The following is a 25,202-nucleotide window of genomic DNA, read 5'->3' on the forward strand; positions in this document are numbered from 1 at the left end:
ACCGTACTGCGACATACATTCCCGAACATACCCCTCGCTGGTCTGCGGGGGAAGGTCATGCACGCGTACTTCTATGGCATTGTCCACCAAGTACACAGGGATTTTATACTTAACATTGTCATGATCAATACTGTGCACCCCGTTATTAACCGAAGCAAATGCAATTGCATTTTTTTTCACGTTTGAACATAATGTACACACAGTTAGACGCCTTGTTGAATTGAATCTAATTTACATCATTAACGTTTAGATGCATTCGTTCCTTAAGCAAGATTTCAATTTCGGTTGCTGCTGGTCTAACTTTGTAGCACTTGAAATCAATACAAATTGAATTTGGCCTTGTAGGCCAAGTTTCAGGCTTTGTTAAATCGTATTTGCCCATTTCGTACACTCTATTGTTCACTGCACTGTATTGTCTTTGTTTCTGTCGTCGCGACCGTAAGAAATTTTCGACTGTGTCTTTTGCGATGCGAGCACGAACTGAATTGCTTGGTTTTGCCCCTTCCCAAGTAATACTTATGAAAAAAAAAAAGAACGAATGGTACCACGCTCTGGAATTTCCCATGAACTTTACTTAATACACTTCAATCAAAGTGATGTAAGCAATTTGAAAACTTTAGAAAAAGTACGTTTCATTTCCCACATTAAAATTCATTGGGAACATTATAAACGGCATAATCGTATTGCAAACTTAACGCAATGTCGTCGTTGCCAAGGTTTCGGCCATGGAACCAAAAATTGTCATATGGATATACGGTGTTTGAATTGTGGTAAATCGCATTCGAAAGACGTTTGTCAAATGAATGAAACCACTGATAAATTTTCATGTTCAAATTGCGATGGAAATCATAAAACCAATTATTTGAAATGTCCTGCCAGGGAAAAAATTTTAAACGCTCGTTCGCTTAGACAACAAGTGAAATCAACGACCTTAAATTTACAGAACATACCTGAAAATCAAAAAACCGTTACAAATTTCATGCCTAATTGTCTTCTAACGAAAACAATTTATTGACAGGTAGATCGACCTCGTCATCATCTTCTTCCAATGTCAGTTATGCTAGTATAAAAGTAGAAATCTACCACTTAATTCTTCTAATGTAAATAATCAAAACACAGGACCGCCTTGCAGTTCATCTTCTAACGAAAACAATTCATTAATAGGTAGATCGGCCATATCCTCTTCTTCTAATGGCAGTCTACCTACAAATATTCCTTCAATGCCATTCGCTTCTTTAAATGAAGTTGATTTAGGCGATATAACTGAAAATAAAATGATCTACCTACAAGATCAACTTTTTCAAATGATCATCCGAATGAATTCGACTTCATCACTTTTTGAAGCATTTCAAATCGGATGACAATAAGCAAATAATATTATAATGAATTTAAAATTTAACAGCGATGTTAAATAATTATTCGAATATTTTAAATTGGAATGCTCGATCTTTGAAGTCGAGTAAAAATGAATTTTATAATTTTCTCAAAGTTCACAAAATTCATATTGCCATTGTGACAGAAACTTTTCTTAAACCAAATGTCAAATTGAAAAGCAATCCACATTATGTGGTTCATCGATTTGACAGGTTTACTGGAATGGGTGGTGGAGTTGCCATTTTTGTCCAACGGCAAATTAAACATCGAATTTTACCTTCTTTCAATACTAAAGTTATTGAAACCATTCATGCAATTTATTTCATCGCTGGAGCATATTTGCCATTCCAATGCACCGGCGAACAATTAAATTTCTTTAAAGGCGATTTGCAAAAACTTACAAGATATCGATCGAAAGTGGAATTGTAGGCAAAATAACAGTAATGGTAAAATACTTCATAATCAACTCTCAGCTGGTTACTTCACAGTTCTTCATCCCAGTAATCCGTAGCTTTTCCGAGAAAAATCATTCTATAATTGATCTGGTTCTCACAGATCAAAGTCACATTTGGAGTGAACCGATTACACATGTTGACTTTGACTCAGATCATTTTCCTGTAACATTCAGACTTTCCAACGAAGCTTTAATTAATCCAATTAGTTCTATATTCAACTATCATAGAGCTAATTGGTTGGATTACAGATCTCACATTGAAAATCATGTGGATCATGAAACTATTTTAGAAAATTCTGCGGACATCGACACAGCAATTGATAATTTGAATCATTATATTATCGAAGCTAGAAATCTTTCAGTTCCCAAAGCTCAAACTAAATTAAATTCTCCTATCATCGATGACAATCTTCAACTGCTCATTCGGTTGAAGAATGTTCGTCGACGACAACATCAACGTTCTCGTGATCCTGCTATGAAAAACATAGTTAAGGATTTACAAAAAGAAATTAAACATAGATTTACTCTTTTGTGAATTGAAAATTTCGCTAAATAAGTTGAACAAATTAAACCATATTCTAAAACTTTCTGGAAACTTTCTAAGGTTCTTAGGAAACCTCAGAAACCAATTCCTGCTCTCAAGGAAGGAAATCAAATACTTCTTACAAATGGCGAAAAAGCTCAAAAACTTGCTCAGCTGTTTGAGAGTGTCCACAATTTTAATTTGAACGTTGTGAATCTATTGAAAATGAAGTCTCATGAAATATGATCATATTTCAACCCAAGTGTTATTACAAGATGACATTATTGAGACGAATTTTGATGAAATTAAATCAATTATTTAATATTCTTATTGAAAAGCTTCTCAATGTTGCCTTGAAACTCCTGGTTAAAATTTTCAACAAGTGTTTTTCATTAGCTTACTTCCCAAAAAGATGGAAAAACGCTAAAGTAATTCCTATCCTGAAACCTGATAAAAACCCAGCAGAAACATCAAGTTATCGCCCAATTAGCTTACTTTCTTCTATCAGTAAACTTTTTGAAAAATTTATCTTGTTGAGAATGATGTCTTATATAAATGAGAATTCAATTTTTTTACCAGAGCAGTTTTAATTTCGTCATGAACATTCAACTACTCATCAACTTGTCAGAGTCACGAACATGATAAAAGCAAATAAATCTTCTGGGTTATCCACTGGAGTTGCTCTTCTAGACATAGAAACAGCATTCGACAGTGTTTGGCACAAAGGTTTAATAGCAAAAATGTCTGATTTCCAGTTTCCTATTTATTTGATCAAAATGATTCAAAATTATTTAACTGATCGTACTCTTCAGGTTAGCTATCAGAATTGTAAATCTGAATTGCTACCCGTACGAGCCGGTGTTCCGCAGGGTTCGAGCGTAGCTCCAATCTTGTATAATATTTTCACTTCTGATCTTCCAAATCTACCCGCTGGTTGTCAGAAATCGCTATTCTGTGACGACACAAGTCTGTTAGCCACAGGTAGAAATCTGAGAGTGTCTGTCTGCAGTCGCCTACAAAGAAGTTTAAATATTTTCAGTGATTATCTGTCATAATTGAAAATTAAACCAAATGCAGCAAAAACGCAATTAACTATTTTTCCTCATAAGCCAAGCGCTTCTTTTCTTAAACTAAACAATAATCACATTCTCAAATTGAATGGCTTGGAATTGACATGGTCTGATCAAGCTAAATACTTAGGTTTAACGTATCACAAAAAACTCACTTCCAAGGATCACATTGAAGGAATCCAGGCAAAGTGTAATAAATGTATTAAATGTTTATATCCTCTTATAATCAGAAATTCTAAGCTCTGTCTAAAAAAACAAATTGTTAATTTATAAACAAATTTTCAGACCAGCCATGCTTTATCCAGTACCAATTCGGTCAAGTTGTTGTTCCACCAGGAAGAAAACGCTTCAAAGGATTCAGAATAAAATTTTGAAAATGATTTCGAAGCGTCCTCTCTGGTTTAGTACAAATGAGTTACACAGATGTAGAACCATTAGATGTAATGTCACATAATATTATAAGCAAATTCCAACAAAAATCGATGCAATCTTCAATTGAATCGATTCGCTCTCTGTATTAGTTAGTAAGTTAGTATATAAGTTCCCTTTCCCCATTACACAATACAAATAGATTTAGAATTTTCCCTATACAAAAATCACAGAATTGCGGAAGCAAATGATGTCCTCATGGTAATAACCAAATCATATATATATATATATATATATATATATATATATATATATATATATATATATATATATATATATATATATATATATATATATATATATATATATATATATATATATATATATATATATATATATATATATATATATATATATATATATATATATATATATATATATATATATATTAATATATATATACACAAAAAGTCACCACTTGTGGCTGAACACCCAATTTAAATCTTAATAATTTAATTTTCACTCATATTCCAATAAATAGTTATTTAAAAAAAATTCTTATCCTTGTTTTTGGATATTTTATAGTAGCAGAATTACCCGGCGTTGCTCGGAAATGTTTCGTTCATGTTCAGAGAATAATAAAGGATGTGTAAGTAGTGTTGACAGCAGTTCCCGAACGAGTGTCGATCGAATCATACAAGTCGAACGGAATAAAGAATGCAAAATTCGAACTCGAACGAAAGTGTAGATTCGTTCGTATCAAAAATCCGTCGGATTACAGAATAGGGGTGTTAATTTGTAAAACTTGAAAAATTTGAAGGAAATCAAGACCCGTCACAAACGCAAGAAGAACTTGTAAAACCACTCGAATTTACTCAGCCAGACATTTGCCAACGTTCAAATGCGATGGGAATGATTCGAAAGGTAGACAATTGGGTGCCATATGAACTGAAGTCAAGGGAAATCGAACTCCGTTTATTCACACTCGTTCATTCATTCTTCTCTTCAAAAAAGCTAAAAAATTACATCACATGAGCAATTCCGGGAATGAGTAGACGAAAAAGTGACAAAATAAGAATCGACCTTCTCCTATTTGGATGAAACTTTGCACATGGCTTCAGTATGGCAAACCATAAGTTTTGAACCTATGGAGAGGTCAATCTGACTCACGACATATTTTTAAAAAGGGCGTATGTATTTTTGCATTTCACAAAAATTGCCTTTTTCAAATCGTTGTAACTCGGAAACCATTATTTGTACAAAAATGGCGTTCAGGAAGAAGTTGTAGGGAATCGATTGGGCACTTTAAAAAAATATGCACTGAAAAATTTTTTGATTTTTTTCTCAATAATTACACAATAATCCGAAAAAGTTAAATAAAAAAATCTGGTACCACCAAACAATACAACTTTCTAGTTACGAATGTGAATTGATTAGAGTCTTTCTTTCCGTGACTACGATGAAATTGTTTCTGTTCTAGGAAAAGAAAGATACAAATTGAAGCAAAATAAGCAAAAATGACTCAAAACTCTCTGAATGAATAAATTTTATACCTGCCAGCGAGCCAACTGCACTCAGTGGTTCCATTTTAGGTGAGAATTTCTTGTTTTTGGTTATATTCCTCAGGTTGCCAATATGTAGCAATCAATGTTACCGGTAACTGTTTTGCAAAATCAATAATTTACCAATTTGTGTTGCCAGTTTCTGAAGGGTAGTTAAATTTGCGATACAGTTTTGATAGTCGACTGGCAGGTCGTGTCGTCAGTTTTACACTCATTCTCGTTTAAACAAGTTTTTATCGTAACACCTGCGTGTGGCCCGGCAGAATTTCCCTTGGGCCAGCAGCCTGGCAAGTGCAGGTGCTAACCCTAGTTACAAAATTATTCTATACATGATCGAAAATCGTTATATCACGTTCAAAGAAACCACAAATTTCCCCATCGTTGTGACTGCGGAAACACCTCCTGCAGCAGAGTCTAATGATCAGACCACAAAATGATCTGACATTCTGTCGCTTCCGAAGTACATACCGATGTACTGATCTAGCGCAAAATTATTCACTGTGAAAAACAAGCAGTCGTCTACTCGAATAACAGCCACGGTTCGGTATAAGCTGTTAGTTGCACCAGCTGCCACATTTCGCTTTTCCGACCGACCAAATCTTCATCCGCCAAACGTACCGACATCACGCCTCCCAGTAAATGAGCAACCGAATGCAAACACGAGAAGTTCTGCGGCAAATGTTGCCGCTTCGCATATGTTTAATGTTTCATGATGAAGCTGCTGGTGGATTTTGTTACCCATTTCATCAACCATGGCCTTGTTTAGTCCACTACACTTTGGCAGGGCTTCACGCGCCATGCGCCCAACCGTTGGCTGCAAAGTGTCCCTTGACGGCTTCGTGGCGCGCAAATTGCTATCGGCTGCCATCCGAGGGTTGGTCGTTATCCAGCATCCGCCCGGTGGTAGCTTGAGGCCTCGTTTGAATACGGAACGATGATTCCCGTGCGGCATTTGACGGATGGCGGTTTAGCGTGTTTGTTCATACAAATATTCTATCTATGCGTTGTTTCTGCGGGAGCAAAAGTGAAAACCGGAAAATCGGCATGACCTTTTAAAGCTGCCTGACTGCGTATGTGGGGTTTCCAGTGATCTAATGGAACCTATGAAATCCTGGGTGGATTAAATTATGTGTTTTTGAGCAAACAAAGTAATTATTCTAACAATGATTGTACACCGTCTCATTGCTAGATCTAGACAAAATTCCCACAAAGCAAACACTATGAACGTGTAATGACAAACCGAGAAAGTTACTCCTTCTCAGTTTATATTGTTTCTCGAACAAGCGTTGAAAGCGGTGGCGATTGAATCACGTTGAAACAGGAAATTACATCTAGCAGAGTTTCCATCGTTAAGGTAATTTACGCCGCAACAGGACGAAAAAGAATAAGTTCAAGGTTTCGGAGCCAATCCAGGGGGAGGGAAAAATGTTGATTTACCATCTCGTTTATTCCAAATTAGAGCCACAATTAGCATTAACTAGTTTATTTTTCAATCAGGTGAACAATAACAATTCATTGTTGGTTTTCAATTGAAATAAAGTTTGCTTCAGATAGATAGATATAGTTTCCTAGCACGAATTTTGACCACACTATGATGTTTTATGGTCCGATTTGGCTGTTTACTAGCTCGATACGACTTGAATCCTTCCCGAAGTTGAGTTCTCCTCACGGTACTATGGGCAGCACTGAATTTTCTGGCCAAATCACGGTCCGACAGATTAGGATTCCTCTTAATCGTCTTCAAAATCTTACCACGCAGCTTCCGGTCGACAGTTCCACTCCGACAATTAGCTTGAGGCTTCCGAATCGTCGTTAATGTTTCCTTATACCGTTTGATAACGCGCCATACGGTATTTCTGAGCAATTTCAGCTGTTTAGCTAGCCTAGATCTAGACCACAATGGATTTTCCAAATAACTGTGCACAATTTTTTCCCTTCTTTCGGCTTCCATGTTGATTGTTTACAAAGTACAGTCGATTTGCGGAATGTCAAAAATCATACGTGAAGCAGACAAAATTTCCGACACGTGGGCGCCGAGAACTTCCAAATCCGTCCACCAGGAGCGCCACAATATGAGAAAAAGATTGTTATAATTCTAAATGAAGTAAGCTTTATAAGGCTCACTGATTTCAGTGTAAGTATTTTAAATTGAAAATTGCCTCCACCTGACACCTGTTCTTTATTGCGAGAGAGTTGTTGAAAGGTTAGATACCTAAGCGTGTGACCTTCGGTATAAGCATTACAATGAGCCCCTGAGGGAAGATGAGCTTCCATTTCCATCTAACGAGGATCAAGGGTCACTTTGTCCGTGGCGTATCTCAACATCCATTGCTTCATCGTCGGTGTTGTGTGCGATTTAAGCTGGTGTACTTTGTTCTATAGGGAATACTGATGGTTTCGTTGAAGGGGATGCTTCGTTGTTGTTGGTGACTGTCACAGGTGTACTGGGGTTGGTTGGGGTTGGTGTAAAGGAAGCACCGTTGTCCTTTGGTGTAGTTGTCTCCTTGTCCAGTTTATCACATGGCTTACCGTAATGAACAGCTTTTTGGCAATATTGACATGTAGCCATCTGATTGTCATAGGTAACAAGTGATTTGCACGGGATTCTTATATCCTGACCGGAAGTTACATAAGAAGGTATAGGCCTATTCAAGCGCGTTGCTATTGAATTTCACACCGTCATTAAGAGCAACGATGCAAAAAAGGGTAAAATTCTTCGAGTTGCGGCAATGTAAAATTAAGAAAAATTCTTATTAACTTGACATCAAAGTAAAGTCTTAGCATTACATTCCTTTTGTGGAATTTGGTCTTTCTGTTTCAACAGACTTCGCAGCCGATTCTTAGTGTACATAATCATTGCATGGCTAGTACTATGGATCCTACTGACACTAAGAATCCTTCCAGGTCGGGGCTCGAACATACGACAACTGGCTTGTAAGACCAGCGTCCTATGCATTCAACCGCCAACCTGGGACGATTAACTTGACATCACTGATCACAAATTGAAGAGGTTATGTTAGTTCATACCCAAAGAAAGTTTCTGTTTCACTCATGATTGAATTTTTTCTTCACAGAATCTTCTAGTAATATTTTTGAAAATATAATATAAATATATGAGAAAGGCATCATTACACCACTAGGTGGATTAAAAAAGGTTTTTTTAAGCATTGATGAGCCGAAGGTGAAACGCGAAGAAACCGAAGAAAACGAGATATGTACTATTTGCACAATCCAAAAAATCACGAAATGTTCATATTTTTGGTATTTATTGATTTATCTATTCTTTTATTTGTTTATTTATTTATTTATTCATTTATACATTTATATACATATATATATATATATATATATATATATATATATATATATATATATATATATATATATATATATATATATATATATATATATATATATATATATATATATATATATATATATATATATATATATATATATATTCGTTCATTTATTTATTTTTTGTTAATATTTGTTTATATCTCAAATTAATTATTTATTTATATTTTCATTTATTAACTGTCTCCGCTGATCTCTGGTTGTAGGATCATAAGATATACTTATTTCGATATGAATATACCTATCATTATTGTATATATTGAGTTGTCTATTTAATTATCCATTTATTTTTTGATATTTTTTATGTCTTTGCTCTTCTGTTCATCAATTTCTTTATTTATTCATTCATTCAGTCAATGAAGACCACAGAAAAAAAATTATAATAGATAACGATAAACTCATTTTTTGCGGGTAATACGTACCGTATCAAAAATAGATTAAAAAACTGCAAAATTTTTAACTTTTTCATATAAGCTTTGAAAATTCTCAAAATAAACCGCAAAACTACGTAAATAGTGTTGTGTTCTACTACTAATAGTACTGTTGTTGTACCGTTGAATTCCACTATGTTATATCACGTCATTACACTCTCACAAAGTCACTATTTTCACAGTCACTATTTTTCCGAAAGTGTATAAAACGTTATAATACAGATACGTATTTCGGAGTGCTATTTGCATCCTTCTTCAGTGTATCGGTTTTATAAGTTTATTGAAAGAATGCTGCAATGAAGTTCCTTTTATACAAACGTAAGTAGGTAGAAACGTAAGTAGGTAAACCACAAAATGAAAGGTAAAAACAGGTAACAGAAAACTGGAAGAGTTAAGTGTTTTCTATGTTTGTTTTTATCTTGGATATGGGTAGTAACTGGAAAAGCCAAGAAGATCTATTCCCTTGGTCTCGGTTTAATAAAGAGATGGAGTTATTTTTGAAAATTTCTAAACTTTCTGCTGAATCTAATTTCCATGGATTGGAAATTTGTCTTAAGATTTTTATGTCATTAGTAGAGAGTTCATGATCTTCAAAAAAGGCATGTTCTGCTACTTTTGACTTGAAGTGATGTGGTAGTCCCTTTTCCAATTCTTTGGATGCTTTCGCTATTTCTGAGATATGTTCCTTGAAACGAATGTCCAGTGTTCTCTTTGTTTGTCCGATGTATATTTTATCGCAATGAGGACACGAGATTTTTTATACCCCAGACTTTTTCAAATTCTCTGTAGGATCTTTTGTAGAACCTAGTAGAGTTTTCAATTGGTAGTTCATACTGCTGAACACTAAATCTAAACCAAATTTTCTTAGTTTTGATTTTAGTGGGTGTGAAATGTTTTGATTGAAGTCCACTGATATTCTTTTAAAATTTTCAGAAGGGGGGGTCAAAGTTGTAAGTGATTGTTTTTTCAACAGTCTTAATTTTTTATCGAAGATGGTTTGAATTGTATGCTCTGGATATCCATTGAACTTTCCAATTTCGAAAATAAAGTTTTTCTCTTTTATCGCAGCATCTTTTCTAAGGGGCAAAGATAGCATTCTGTGAATCATATGGTGGAATGCTGCCATTTTGTGTTGATGGGGATGATTAGAAGTATTTGGTATGACACGGTCCGTATTGGTTGGCTTCCTATATATTTCGAAAGTTAAGGATTTTGCTTCCCGGACAATAAGAATGTCCAAGAAAGGTAAACTGTTGTCTTTCTCTTCCTCATAGGTGAATTTAATATTTTTATGTAAATTATTAATTATTTCTAAAAAGTTCGATAAATCGTTGCGTTTGATGATGCAAAATATATCATCTACGTATCTCCACCAGCGATTAGGTAATAATCCCTGCTTATTTAGAAGTTCTTCAAGGTTTGCCATGAATAATTCACATAAAAACGGGGAGAGTGGATTGCCCATTGGTGCCCCTTGTAATTGTTTATAAAATTCCCCTCTGAATTTGAAATAATTTACATCCATGCAAAGCCGAGTTAGAGTAAGATAAGACCGTACTTTGCATTTCCATAAACTACTACTATTTTGTTGAAGTAACCAATCTTCCAACAGATTGATTGAGTCCTTCACTGGGACACTTGGGAATAAGGCGGTTACATCGAAAGATACCATCATTTCGTCATCTTTGATATCGCCTGAATTCTGAAGTTGAGTAACGAATGTCTGTGTGTTAGGAACTGATTTACTGAAGAATTTTTTTGGCATAGATTGGAATTCTTTTACTAGCCATTTGGATATTTTTTGAGTTGGGGCCCCTACTGAAGAAATGATTTCCCTTATTTCGTTACCAGGTTTATGAACCTTTGGTAGTCCTTTTATTTTGGATAAAGAAGGGTTAGAAACTTTGAGACTACTGAGATTGATATCGAAGTTTGGGTTGCATTCATGAAGAGTTTTATCTACTTTTTTAATAATATCTGGAAGGGGGTCGGCTCTTTGTTTCCTATAAGGGCCGTCATTGATTTTTTTAATTATCAGATTATCATAATCTTCTTTGTCCATAATTACCACTTTGTTTCCCTTATCAGCCTTAACATAAAATACAGGCTTTTCCCGCAATTGTTTCACTATTTCTTTATCACCCATATTTTGTTGATTTTTCAGTGAGGTATTTTTAATGATATCAGCTACAATAGTTCTGGCATCATTAATTTGAGAAAAAGAAAGATTACAGTTATTTAGGCCTGTTTCTACGTCTATAATAACTTGTTCGAGATTTACTTTAGAAGAAATTGCATAATTTAACCCAAGATTGAGAAGTTTTGTTTGTTCGTTGGTAAAATTCTGAGATGACCGATTGATTAGGAAGTCTTCTGAAAACTGTATTGGAGGTTTTGGGGGGCGGCGTGCGGAATTTTTGAAACGTAAATTTTCGAATTTCTTGTGAAGGAGAATTCGTTTTCGCTCAGATTCGCAGTGTTCTGCAAATTTAACTTTGCTTAGGAAAATTTCGAAACCTTGGGGATATTGTTTCGCTAATTTTAAATGAAGATTATAACATTCCAAAGTTTTCACGTTCAGAATGCTAAACAATTTTTTAGTTTTCTCTTTCAGAATTTCGTGTTGAATTTTATTTTGAATATTTTTAGAAAAAGATCTCCCACCCTTTACCTTGCAGCATGTGGGAGTTAATCCAAATCTACTGCATTTTTTCAAAAATGCAATGTCTCTCGATATTCCCACAATTTTCTTTCTTAACTTAATAAACCTATTAGGCTCACTTGGCTTGGTAACCATTGTCACTAAATTTTTGTTTGAGCTGTTAGTAGAATGTTGTCACTAATAGTACTGTTGTTGTACCGTTGAATTCCACTATGTTATATCACGTCATTACACTCTCACAAAGTCACTATTTTCACAGTCACTATTTTTCCGAAAGTGTATAAAACGTTATAATACAGATACGTATTTCGGAGTGCTATTTGCATCCTTCTTCAGTGTATCGGTTTTATAAGTTTATTACAAAGTGTTGTGTTTCCTGAAATAAAAATCTTGAAGCGACGAGATCTAGTGTAGTCTCGAAAAAAACTGATTTGAAAACTATTGAAGTAAACTTAAATTTAGCTATAACTGAGCTCATTTTCAGAATCCAGGTTCCAAAATTCACTCTAGGTTTTGAATTCTGGAAATGAATTCTGAGACTGAATATAAAAATTAAATTCTGAAACTGAATTCAGGAATTTATTTCTGGATAAGAAGTCAATTCTAACATTCAGGATCAGATCTGATCCAACATTTAGTTCCAGAATCCAGAACGAAAATGCATATCCGGAATTTTGTTCATGAATTCTGAGGTTGACATCTAAAACAAAATTCTGGATTCGAGTTTCGAACATAAATTAAGGCACTAAATTCAGTTCCAAAATCCCAAATTAGGATCCAGTTCCAGAGTCATAGTTTTTAATTCTGAACCTTTAGTGTGGAACTAAATTCTAAACCTGAAATGTACGCAGGTACGAGAAATTCAAACAAGCGGAATGAGTTTTCCTCATTGTTTTCAAAAGTTTGACAACACTCAATTTATTGAGGTAATTATGGTATTCTCACACTGTTGAAAATATAAAAAATAAATTGCTGATCATATTTCTTTTAACTAGGAGAAAAAACTATGTTTATGCGTTTCGTACATACTCGAGATATTCACGATTAAGTTCTACCCATTCTTCCATAGGACGAATTTTTAAAAAAGCTGCCTCATAGTAAAGTGAAGTAAGACGTATGATCCAAGAAATGAATGACAAGACTGGAGACCACCCTAAAGTCATATCCATCGCTATCTTCAGCAAGCTTGAAATACTGGAACAAGTTTCGATTCAATTAATTCAAAAATTCAATTGACAGCAGAAAACTGATTCCGTCTGTTCTATTCTGTTATGTGTCGTAACCCGGAGTAAATATATGAATTATGCAGAACTTTTTCACCTACACCTGCGTCAGCACACACCTGATCGAAACGACTTTCTCGATTGAAAAAGTATCTCTCGTAGTCGGGAAGGCTAGTCGGTACACAACATATTCGATTGAATGAAATCTAATCAATTCGATCCACTTACCCTCCAATAGATTCCAAGTACAACGCATCTTTCGGTATTTGTTTACAGGTAAAGCAGATACCGGAATATTGTTTTCGAAATTCCTGATGGGCAAACTTCTTTTCCCGAGCAAATGCTAAATGCATTGTATCTAATGTATTTGTTAGCTTACCTAGTATTTTTTTGTAATCCTTTTTCCTGTGAATATGGGTTTTGTTCGACCGTACTTTTCTAATATATTACAGTCTGTTCCATAAAAAAAGACTGTTTCGAAATTGATGAAAGTGTTTTTTTTTTTAATTACTCTTTACAGTGCAATGCATTGAAAAAGCTTCGAGCAAATCGATTATTAAACATTGTAGTCACAACTATACCTTCGAATAGGTTTGCAGCGTAGCTTGTAAGAATACAACATCGAATCATTCGGTTCTGTCTAGATAGAGGCTTCAAATTGTAAACAGACTTTCCTGCCGAAAAATTCTCGATATGGTGTTTGAAGGGAGATTGGAAGGGCCATTCCAAGATGGCGATGACATTTTCGTCCCTCCCTTTCAAACGAAACAGAGGCTAAATTTCAAGCAATTCCGCTGCATTCAAATACTGCATGAGTAGTTTCCTGCAATCAAATCTCCGCTTAGAGAAAAGAATTAAACAATCACGTCAACATGATGTTTGACCGGAATCGGTACTGTTCCCTAACCAGGCACGTTTCACTAGAGCAAGTTATTTCATCCAAGGAATTTGTTTTTGACTAATCGCGATCCTTATGCTTCTCCTTACAGCTTAAACGATGTCAGATCTACCTAAATCTTCGCATGGATATCGAGAAATTTATACCGATCCGTAATTCAAATCTACAATAAAATAGTTTATCTCGAATCATGGCTTTCGAGTATAATTTGAGCCCCAATACCCACATTTATGTAAAACCATGTCAAATGCTGTCAACTACTCGAAAAAGAACTTACGCTATCAACCATTCGTTCATTGGTTGTTATTGGATAATGCAGATTTAGTAAGGTGTTCGGTTACCGACACCCCATTTTTTTCGACAAATCGTGAAAAATTGTCAGTGACATGCAGAGATGCCAAATCCGCAAATTTGCCTGTATATTATCGGATTTCGTAGTTAACCAGCAAAACTTTTTTGTTCTGAAGACTTTTTACGGACTTTTGAAACTTCGATTGTTTGCCGACATTCGTCAGAATTTACAGTCTTTTGAAAATTGGCGCGATCTTTATGTTTTTTGCTAGCTACACTTTTCGTTTAGCCGGCATCTCTGATGATATGCTACACGTGGACAAATTGACAATACATCCGTCATATGAGTAAAAACTTTGATTCTCTGGTTCTGTTCGCATTGGCAACTCCAAACAAATCGTCAAAGTCAAGAAAAATGAATTTTAATGCACTGATTAATGCCATTAGTGGATACGAAAAGCCATAGTGGATAAGAAGCCAATAAATTCTACTGCAGTAACGTATTCAATGTCGCGAAGCCGGTGGAAGACCGGCCAAATCAATACCAAAGGCGCCACCATCCAAATCATAGGCCAAGAGAGTCACGGCGAAGTCACCATTAGACAATGAAAACTTTTGTTCAAAATGCCTCCGAAAAGAATAAAAAGAGAAGTCTTTAAAGACTCTCCCAGAAAGTATGGACGCTCTTTGATTTCGCTGTAAATAATTCACAAGTGTTAGATATTCTAATTTTATTCGATATACTGATAATATTAGAGTACAAAAACAGAATATTATTCTTCACATTTGCTACTTAGCCATTGTAGACTAGCTGGCGCACCTTCTTGCGAACATTCCTCATTAAATTCCGTACAGACTTCTTGGCGACAAGTTTTGACACTTTTATCCAATCTTTTTCGAACTGTTGAATGGTTTCGGCTGCCGAGACATGTTTCCTAAGATTGAAGCAGTGGTGATGAAGGGTTTCGAAATCTTACCGCAGCTACAAATTGCTTGCCAGACCATAGCTTTCTTACCAAATTTTTCAACTTCAATCGATGTCTCGGACTGGTTTAACACTTGCCCTTCTCGTCCCGTATAATATTGTGGTTCCGGCAAGGATTTGTAATCGAGTTTCACGTAGGTTTCGTCGTCCATGATTATGCAGTTCAAATTTCCAGCAAGAATCGTATTGTAAGCTTTCGAACCCTCGGCCTGATCGATGCTTCTTGTTTCGGACTACGTTTTGGTTGTTTCTGCTTCTTATAGGTTCGAAAATTCAAACGAAGAACATTTGACTTCAAAGTGTCCACTTTTTTGGCCACATCCCGAACTAAAAACTCCTTCTTTTGCTCGAACGCCTTCAGTATACGTTCATCCAACTGAGGGTTAGCAGGACATTTTTTCGACCCGTTTTCGGTTTATCCTCAAAGGTGTTATCCTCATCGAACTTCCTGATTGCATTTCGCACGGCTTTTTCACTTACTTTTTCCATTTCTGCTATCTTTCTCAGTGATAGTCCGCGTTCTGTGCACCATTTGTACACCATTTTTCGACGTTGTTCTGCTGAATGTCCACGCATTTCGAAACTAACTAATGAAAACGAATAAACAACTGCACAAGTGGTTAGAGAAGAGTGTAACAGGCCGCAGCCATAAAAATTGATAGATTCTTAACCATTGCGAAATGGCAGCGGTTTTTGATTGCGTCCATACTTTTAGGGACTAATATTTTTTCCATTTTTAACGAATTTTCTTGGGGTGCCAGTATTCGAACACCTTTTTTGAAATGGTCAAAATTTTTCGTTTTACAGGGTCCGGCACTCGAAGTGTAACCAATTAAAAAGGCCATAAATTCAGTTTGGAAAATTACTTTTACTTAATTCAAAGTACAAAATGTGTAAAAATAATACAAAATTCAGAATCACTTCACTTTTGCTCGATATGACCACCTTTTGCCTTGACTTGATGACTTGAGAGAGCGAAGGAGTTGCTTCGTTTGGCCGAATGTGACTTGCAGGTATTTTGGCCCACTCGCGGACAATAACTTTTTTCAGCGCCTCGAGACTGGTGTATCTTTTAGTTCGGACTTTGCTCTCCAAAATGGCACAAAGAGAATAATCCATTGAATTCGCATCTGGTGGTGTGGACGTGATGAAGTTCGGAACGTTGTTTTTCAGCAATTCTTGGTTCACTCGAGCTTTGTGAGACGGTGCCGAGTCCTGCTGAAACGTCCATGGTCTGCCACCGAAATGTTTGTCTGCCCACGGCTTCAAAGCAACCTCCAGAATACTTTCCCGATAATATGTCGCATTTACCTTGACGCCAGGCTCGATGAAAACGATTGGAGAGCGCCCATCTGCGGTTACAGCGGCCCAAACCATTATCTGTTGCGGGTGCTGCCTCCTGGTGGCCAATCGATGACTCAAATTCTCGTATGAACGGTCGGTCAAGTAAACCCTATCGTTTTGAGAGTTTACGAATTGCTCAATTGGAAAAATTTTCTCGTCAGAAAATACAATGTTCGGAAATTGACAGCTTTCAGCAAAACGAAGCAACTCCTTCGCTCTCTCAAGTCATCAAGTCAAGGCAAAAGGTGGTCATATCGAGCAAAAGTGAATTGATTCTGAATTTTGTATTATTTTTACACATTTTGTACTTTGAATTAAGTAAAAGTAATTTTCCAAACTGAAATTATGGCCTTTTTAATTGGTTACACTTCGAGTGCCGGACCCTGTACTAAATTAATAATAAAGTTTTTATAATCAAATAAATCAACTTAGTTTCCTAATCATTTGTTTGCTAGGGACTTTAGCTTTCCATTGATGCATGTATGTCCGCATAATGTGCACTTAGTCAGAGGATATAATCTTAAAATAAAAGCTTGCCGGTAACCGAACACTCTCCCCTATTTACTTTTTGTTCGAGTGTTGATCATTTGGTTCTACGCCCAAACATCCGATTGCGAACACTTTTTTTTACGTTACCTCCTTTTACGTAACTCTTTTTACGAACCGAATACCAAATAACGCAACCTTTTTTTTGCGAACCAAAACCAAAAGAGGTTTTAGCATACGATGAAAAATATTTCCAGCTCAGTTATATTCCATGAAAACTACTACAATATGGGTATTTTAGGAATCGGTTTGATGAGAAGATGTCGGAAAACGATGTTTGAGGCGGTTCTGAATTCCAAGATGGCGACTTCCTGTTTATTGATATTCCTTAAAAACCTTTACAATATGGGTATTTTCGCATCGGATTTGATTAATAGATGCCAGAAATGATGTTTAAGCGCGTTGCAAAAATCAATATGGTGAGTTTAGGTGTATGGATATACCACGATATGACTTCATGTCATTTGACAAGTAGATGTGTTTAAGAAAACGATTTTTACTGGAGACCACCATTTTATCGATATTATTTGATAATTGTACTATATAAATAATTTAGAAACAACCAGAACGAGTAGACGTCTAAAAAACTTGTTCGAGTGCCTTGCAATAAAATTTTTTATTGTTATAATCGTATTGTATGATTTCAATATTTTATTAAACAACTGAAATTCTAATGTTTAAAAGTGACCTCACACATAAATATTTTGCTTCAAGATCCTGTGTGTGGTTCTTGATATACACTCCAAAAAAATTTGAATTTTGCAGGTGACTTAATCCCTCATTCGATGTAATTCATAAAGACCTAATTTGTCAAATGACGGAAAATTTTATTTGTAATGTCTTAATGTTAGATTAGCTTGAATTTTACTGGTTTCGACTGTAACCTGCGTTCTGCTAGCAGGTGCGACTGTATGAATATGAATGCACCTTCTACCAGCCAAGCATATGCATGCTTCTGTGGTTCAGTCGATTAACAGACGTACTTGCGATCCAATTTTCGGATAAGTTTGCGGCGGTTACTATCAGTGTTCTTTTCTTTATTTCAATGAATTTCATGCCATGGAGTTTTAGACACAGTATTGAATGTTTTTCGACCTAAATTTGCGTGAACTGCGATGCTCCATTTATGTGCATCTAAGAAGATATAAAATCACAGTTTTTTTAAGTGTGTATTTTTTTTTTCAGTGTTACACAAACCACAGCTTTTTTTGTGTACGTGTTAAAATCTGAAATTATATTGTAACACTCATTACGACATACTTGTTATCGCTTCCAGATTTTCAGCATCTATTCATCAGCTCCATTCCGAAAATACCCAATTTGTAAAGATTATTAAGAAATATCAATACACCGGGATTCGCCATCTTGGAATTCAGAACCACCTCAAACATCGTAAAGGTTCTTAAGGAATATCGATAAACCGGAAGTCGCCATCTTTGTAGTTTGGTACGACCCCAAACATCAATTCCTTACGTCCACTTATCACATCCGTTCCGAAAATGGCCATATGATTGAGGGTTTCCACATTCATTACACAAAACTTTTTTGACGAAGTAAATCCCAAATAACCTAAACATTTTCTACGAACCAAATAACGTAAACTTTTTTTACGAACTTCCTCCGTTTACGAACCCCCGTTTAGTTCGTTAATGAAGGTTAGATGTATTTTAACATTTAAATTACTTTCCAAAAGAAATATTGAAAAAAAATCGAATAGTTATTGTAAATTGAAATTTTTCGTTACTTTTTCAACGAAATCATACCATTCTTCAACAACTAAACGTATCTGAATGAAATTACCACAGACCATAGATAACACTATAAACTTAAGCTTATTGTATAAAAATTCTTAAAAAAAAAAGTTATACAATTTTTGATAACAATTGATTTTTTTCAATGTTCTGTGTCTCTAATGGCGTTTTTCATTGAAAAACACTGGTAGCGTGGATTGCTCTGGTTTTGCACTTTCGAGCAGAAAAAACAATAAAGACCATCGAAAAATTTCACTTCTGCTCAACAGTGCAAAACCTAAGCAATCCACGCCGGGGGCGCTAATAGGGTGACCCTATTAGATTTCATTTTTCTGTCATTGATATTCTATAAAATTTTCAGCTAGATAAAGACTGCCATTTCGCAATGGTTCAGAATCTGTCAATTCTTCTCTAACGACTTGTGCAGTTGTTTATTCGTTTTCATTAGTTTGTTTCGAAATGCGTGGACTTTCAGCAGAACAACGTCGAAAAATTGTGTACAAATGGTGCACAGAAAGTGGACTGTCACTGAGAAAGATAGCAAAAATGGATGGAGTAAGTTAAAAAGCCGTGCGAAATGCAATCAGGAAGTTCGATGAAGATAACACCTTTGAGGATAAACCGAAAACGGGTCGAAAAAAGGTCCGGCTAACCCTCAGTTGGATAAACGTATACTGAAGGCGTTCGAGCAAAAGAAGGAGTTTTCAGTTCGGGATGTGGCCAAAAAAGTGGACACTTCGAAGTCAAATGTTCTTCGTTTGAATTTTCGAACCTATAAGAAGCAGAAACAACCAAAACGTAGTCCGAAACAAGAAGCATCGATCAGGCCGAGGGTTCGAAAGCTGTACAATACGATTCTTGCTGGAAATTTGAACTGCATAATCATGGACGACGAAACCTACGTGCAACTCGATTACAAATCCTTGCCGGGACCACAATATTATACGGTGTGAGTGTAATGTAAAGAGGTTTTTACTATGTTAATTTTGTACAGTGTAGATAGGATTAATAACACGTAACGTGTCATAACACATTCTGAAGCATAATGAAAATATAACCAGCCAGAAACTGGGATTCTATTCTGAGTATTCAAGTAGTTCGGTTGTACATTTGGTAAAGAGAAAAATCCCTGTTTGCTCCTTATCGTCCTTTAACTTTTAGCTCCTGAGTTCATCGACCTGTTACTGAGAAAAGCATTTACCTGTGGCTGGTACTTTGCTAACTGGTAAGTTTAACAGTGCATTGGCTAAATTAAAGGTAGCTTATACATAATAGTGAGAAGGGCAAGTGTTAAACCAGTCCGAGACATCGATTGAAGTCGAAAAATTTGGTAAGAAAGCTATGGTATGGCAAGCAATTTGTAGCTGCGGTAAGATTTCGAAACCGTTCATCACCACTGCTTCAATGAACAGCGAAATATACATCAAGGAATGTTTACAAAAACGACTTCTACCCATGATTTGAAGCCACAAGGATCCTGTTGTCTTCTGGCCAGTGAAATCAAAGTGCGTCCATACTTTCTGGGACAGTCTTTACCTGTACATTTGTAAAAGTTACGCTGTATTGAGTACATCTGCGATTGTGTGTCCTCGATTTTGAACAATTTTCAAAACGGAGTTGAATTTGCAACAATGAGTTTGCATTGAATTATGCATTGAAAACGGTTTCAATGATGCGACGACATTGCATATGTTGTAAAAGTGTTTCGGCAACTAAACTCTGAAGAAAACGGTCGTTTGCAGTCGAAAAAAAGGCGATGCTCACAGTTTTCATTGATTACAAGGGTGTTGTGTAACATGAATTCCTCCCACAAAGCCAGACCGTCAACAATTAGTATTATTTGGGCGTTATTAGACGTTTGCGTTCACAATTCGCCGAAAAAGACCAGATTTGTTGGCAAACAACTAGTGATTTGGCTCCCTGTGATATGTTGCCTTTCTCATGTAGAAAGTTTAACAGTATTAACAACAACAGTATTATTTATGTATCGCTGTGAAAACCTACTTGTAGTAGTAAACCTAGTCTTATAGTCCCAAGACTGCTATAAAATTATATCCTAATCCGACTTCCGGTTCCAGAATTACAGGGTGATATGCACCAAAAAAAAGGAAAAAAAATAGTCTCACACGTTTCTCAGAGATGGCTGAACCGATTTTCACAAACTTGGATTCAAATTAAAGATCCTTTGGCCCCATACAATTAGTGACCTTCTTTTAACGCACGCTTTTTACTTTTGATTCTAGGTTAGAATAAGCTTCACTTTCTTACCTTTTTTTCTAACCTGCTCGGCTCGGGTCGATTTTACCCGGGAGAATGCGAACTTACTTCCCTTGCATTTAATTCACAAAAAAAATTAAAAGAATATCGAAAAGGATTTAATATTTTAACATTAAAAAAACCTAATTTATATGAACAATAAGAACGAACCATTTATTTAAGTTTTTCATGTTATAAAGTTTAACTCTTAGGGATTTAAAGAAAAAGGGATAAAGTGGCATCCGCTTACGATTTTGATGAGTTGTCTTCTAGCGACGATCTCCAGCGGCCGCCTCAGCGATGCTTGAAGTCCACCAGGCGGAATTGTAGCCGCCCACCATCTGCGACAGCAGAAACAATGGCTACCGTTTCACAACCGTTTTGCTTACACGTGCAAAGCCTTACACTATATCTAGGCGGATTTCTTCCGTCGAATTCTACACTTTCCCTGCGGTGAATGTCGGGGGACCTTCATCAGGCACTAGGTTCCACCCAATGGAGGGTTACTCACAATCACTTATTTTTGGACCGGTGGTCAATACTTTTGTCACTGGAAGAATAATGCGTACTTATTAATAACGCCACTTTATATTGCTAGACTTTTGTTACCAGAAAAGAGAGCGAATGATCATTCGCTGGTCTTTATATACCCAGCGGCGTCCTGACAGAGAAGTCGAATGGGCCGAATGACATTTCATTTTTGGTTGGTAGCGGGTAATACCAGATGATAGGAATTTTATGGTGTCAGGGAGCTCGGGAAGTTTTTATAGCAAATTTTAAATTCAAATTTTGAAGAATATAACAGGGTGTTTGTTTCACATTAAATTATGTATAGAATTGCAATTCATTTGTGTTTATTGGTTTAGAGGAAATCTGACACCGTATATGGACAAGGAAATAAAATAAAATTATAATGAAAAATTTAAAGTAAATATTTAACAAATTAATTTAAAATTAATTCAAAGGTGATCCAAATTTATAATGAGGATATAAATTTAAGAAAATGATAGTAATAATAAATGAACAATAATAATAAGAATATAATATTAATACTTATAAAAAAAACATAATTATAAAAAATATGATTATATGAATAATATATTTGTTAAATTCAGGAGCTATTACTTATAAAGAATTTATTTACAAATATTAATCACATTGTGCATATTTTATCAAGTGTTACCGAACTTGAAGGTAACAAATTTTCTTGAATTTCATTTGTATCCGCAATTACAAGGCAATATATGCAAATTTATGAAACAATACACACTCAACAATACTCGGAAATTTATCAACCGATTTCCACAAACTAAAAAGCAAATAAAAGGTCATTAAATTCTTTGAAAAGTCCTCGAAAAGTTGATCCAGATCCGACTTCCAGTTCCGTTGTAACAGTGCGATTAGCGAAAATTTTCAATTTCATGAATATTTTTTCCCAAGCGATGGCGAAACGAGATGCACATTTTTATAAAACTTACTGCTGAATTCATCTAGTTGGCAGATTTTGTTAGTAAGTGAACATATAAAACTCCAAAAACGGAAATCACTTCGATTTCTCAGCAACGGTTAAACCGATTTTCACAAATTATAGGGCGATGAATTTCAAAACATTCAAATCGTATTCGTAATGACGATGCAAAACTGGTACGCGTTGGTACACGTTGGAAAGCGTCGGTACGAAAGAAGAAAACACCACCGGCTTTGCTCCGTTCACAGAGTGCTTTGATCAATTTCGTATATCGTGTAGGGTTGCCACATATAGATTTATATAGATATAGGTAAATTTGTAAATCTTTTATTCAATTTGTACCTTTGTTAGTATTATCACAAAATAATTATAATGATACTTTTCTATGAAAATACACTTATTCCCTCTCTCATACAGAAAGTTTAAGAAATCACTTGAAAAATTGTCTGTGTGTGTATATATGTGTCTATGTGTCAAATAATGTCACTCGTAAAATAAAAAACCTCGTAGTCCCATAGGTTGCTATTGAATTTCATCATGCTTTCATAGGGAAAAGTGTGTTTAAAATTGCACACCATCATTTAGAGCGACGATGCAAAAAAGGGTAAAACTCTTCTTTCTTTGACTCAAAACTCATTCAATTTGTAAGCTATATTAGTCACTTACTAAACGAACCGACTTCGACTATACTGGTTCAAAGTTCCCGGCTCCAGAAGTCCCGGAAATACATAGTGGTAAAAAACATTAAAACGAAACTCACTCGATTTTCTCAGATATGATTTAATCCATTTCCACAAACTTAGGCTCAAATACAGGTTGCTGATTAATTTCATTCGGGTCCGACTTCCGGTTACAGAACTAAAGCTTGCTAACACGGCTCATTAGGCGGCGCACACCTTCTTCGTCCATCGTTTTAGCTATCTTATTCCACCAGGTCGTCACCTGATTGATGTCTTTGACAACCTTTCCCTTTGCCTTGAGTTTCCTCTTTATGATTGTCCAGTATTTCTCAATAGGGCGGAACTGGGTGCAGTTGGGTGGGTTAAGGTTTTTCGGAACAAACTTGACCCCTTTCTCTGCATACCATTCTTGAACGCCTTTGCTGTAATGACAGCTTGCCAAATCTGGCCAAAACATTACGGGTTGGTCGTGGGATCGAATGAACGACAAAATTCGTTTTTGGAGACACTCTTTTTGGTATAATTCCGATGTCATTGTCTTATTTGTAACGAAAACTTTCGTTTTTTTTTGCCACAGCTGCAAATGCCCTGCCTAATCATATTTTTTTTGCAAATTTGTCGGCAAAAACAAATTTAAATTTGGCTGGAACATCCCCTCGAGCCGTTGCCAAGTAAAGTTTTTGACCTGGGATTTGCCCGAAGTCAGTCTTGACATAGGTTTTATCGTCCATCAGAAGACACCCGTCGAACTTGGTCAGCACCTGGTCATATAGTTCCCTAGCACGAATTTTGACCACTTTTATGGTTCGATTTGGCTGTTTGCTAGCTCGATACGACTTGATTCCTTCTCGAAGTCGAGTTCTCCTCACGGTACTATGAGCAGCACCGAATTTTCTGGCCAAATCACGGTCCAACGGATTAGGATTCCTCTTAATCGTCTTCAAAATCTTACCACTCAATTTCCAGTCGACAGTTCCACTCCGACGATAGGCTTGAGGCTTCCGAATCGTCGTCAATGTTTCCTTATACCGTTTGATAACGCGCCATACGGTATTTCTGAGCAATTTCAGCTGTTTAGTTAGCCTAGATGCACAATGGATTTTCCAAATAACTGTGCACATTTTTTTCCCTTCTTTCGGCTTCCATGTTGATTGTTTACAAAGTACAGTCGATTTGCGGAATGTCAAAAATCATACGTGAAGCTGACAAAATTTCCGACACGTGGGCGCCAAGAACTTCCAAATCCGTCCACCAGGAGCGCCACAATATGAGCAAAAGTTTGTTCCAATTCGAAATGAAGCAAGCTTTATAAGGCAAAGTGGTTTTCTCGGAGATGGCTGAACCGAGTTTGACAAACTTAGATTCAAATGAAAGTTCTCGTGGTCCCATACGGATTTCCCGAATTTAAATAAATATAATATAATATAATATAATACAATAGAATATGATATAATGCAATGCAATATAATACCATACAACATAATATAACATAACATAATATATGAAATAATAATAAACAACAGAACTGTATGTTGCAATATACTATGCTAAATATTGCACTTTAGGATGGGTTTATAAACCATTTCGCACCCTCTCATTCTGCTACTAACGCAAAAGGCGATAGAACCCAGTCGACTCCGTTCTATTGACCAAATGTCATCATAGACGCTCGGGGAGGCAGAAGATAGGAACTTGCGAGGACTTAGTTGTCTCACTAAATACTCAAAAATGGATTTTAAACACTTTTCTCAGAGATGGCAAAACCGATATTTCCAATCTCAACTAGACGATGTTATGCTCCATCCAAAATTTATGCACATTTTTCGGATTGAACAATAATTTACACCGCCGTTTATAATACGATACCAAAACGGTATACAATCTTCAAAATTTGATTAAAAACTAGTAGAGTTTGTACGTCATGTTAGTTGGTGGTCGTACGAACCGGCTTCGATTAT

At 35.8% G+C, this 25,202-nt stretch overlaps 1 protein-coding gene across 5 annotated transcripts in view; it reads right to left on the minus strand.

The window, feature by feature from the left end:
• Positions 1-25,202, minus strand: part of LOC131434660 (neuropeptide Y receptor type 2) — a 231,705-nt gene that overhangs the window by 146,655 nt on the left and 59,848 nt on the right. The window contains exon 1 of one of the 5 annotated variants that reach the window (XM_058601619.1): positions 21,347-21,730. The exons of the other annotated variants lie outside the window; for them this stretch is intronic. The gene's annotated coding sequence lies outside the window, so the exon portion shown is untranslated. Of the gene's footprint in view, positions 1-21,346; positions 21,731-25,202 lie in introns of those variants that run through there. 5 annotated transcript variants of the gene reach the window in all.

The sequence above is a fragment of the Malaya genurostris genome, chromosome 3 (assembly GCF_030247185.1).
Source record: "Malaya genurostris strain Urasoe2022 chromosome 3, Malgen_1.1, whole genome shotgun sequence".
NCBI classification, from domain to species: Eukaryota; Metazoa; Arthropoda; class Insecta; order Diptera; family Culicidae; genus Malaya; species Malaya genurostris.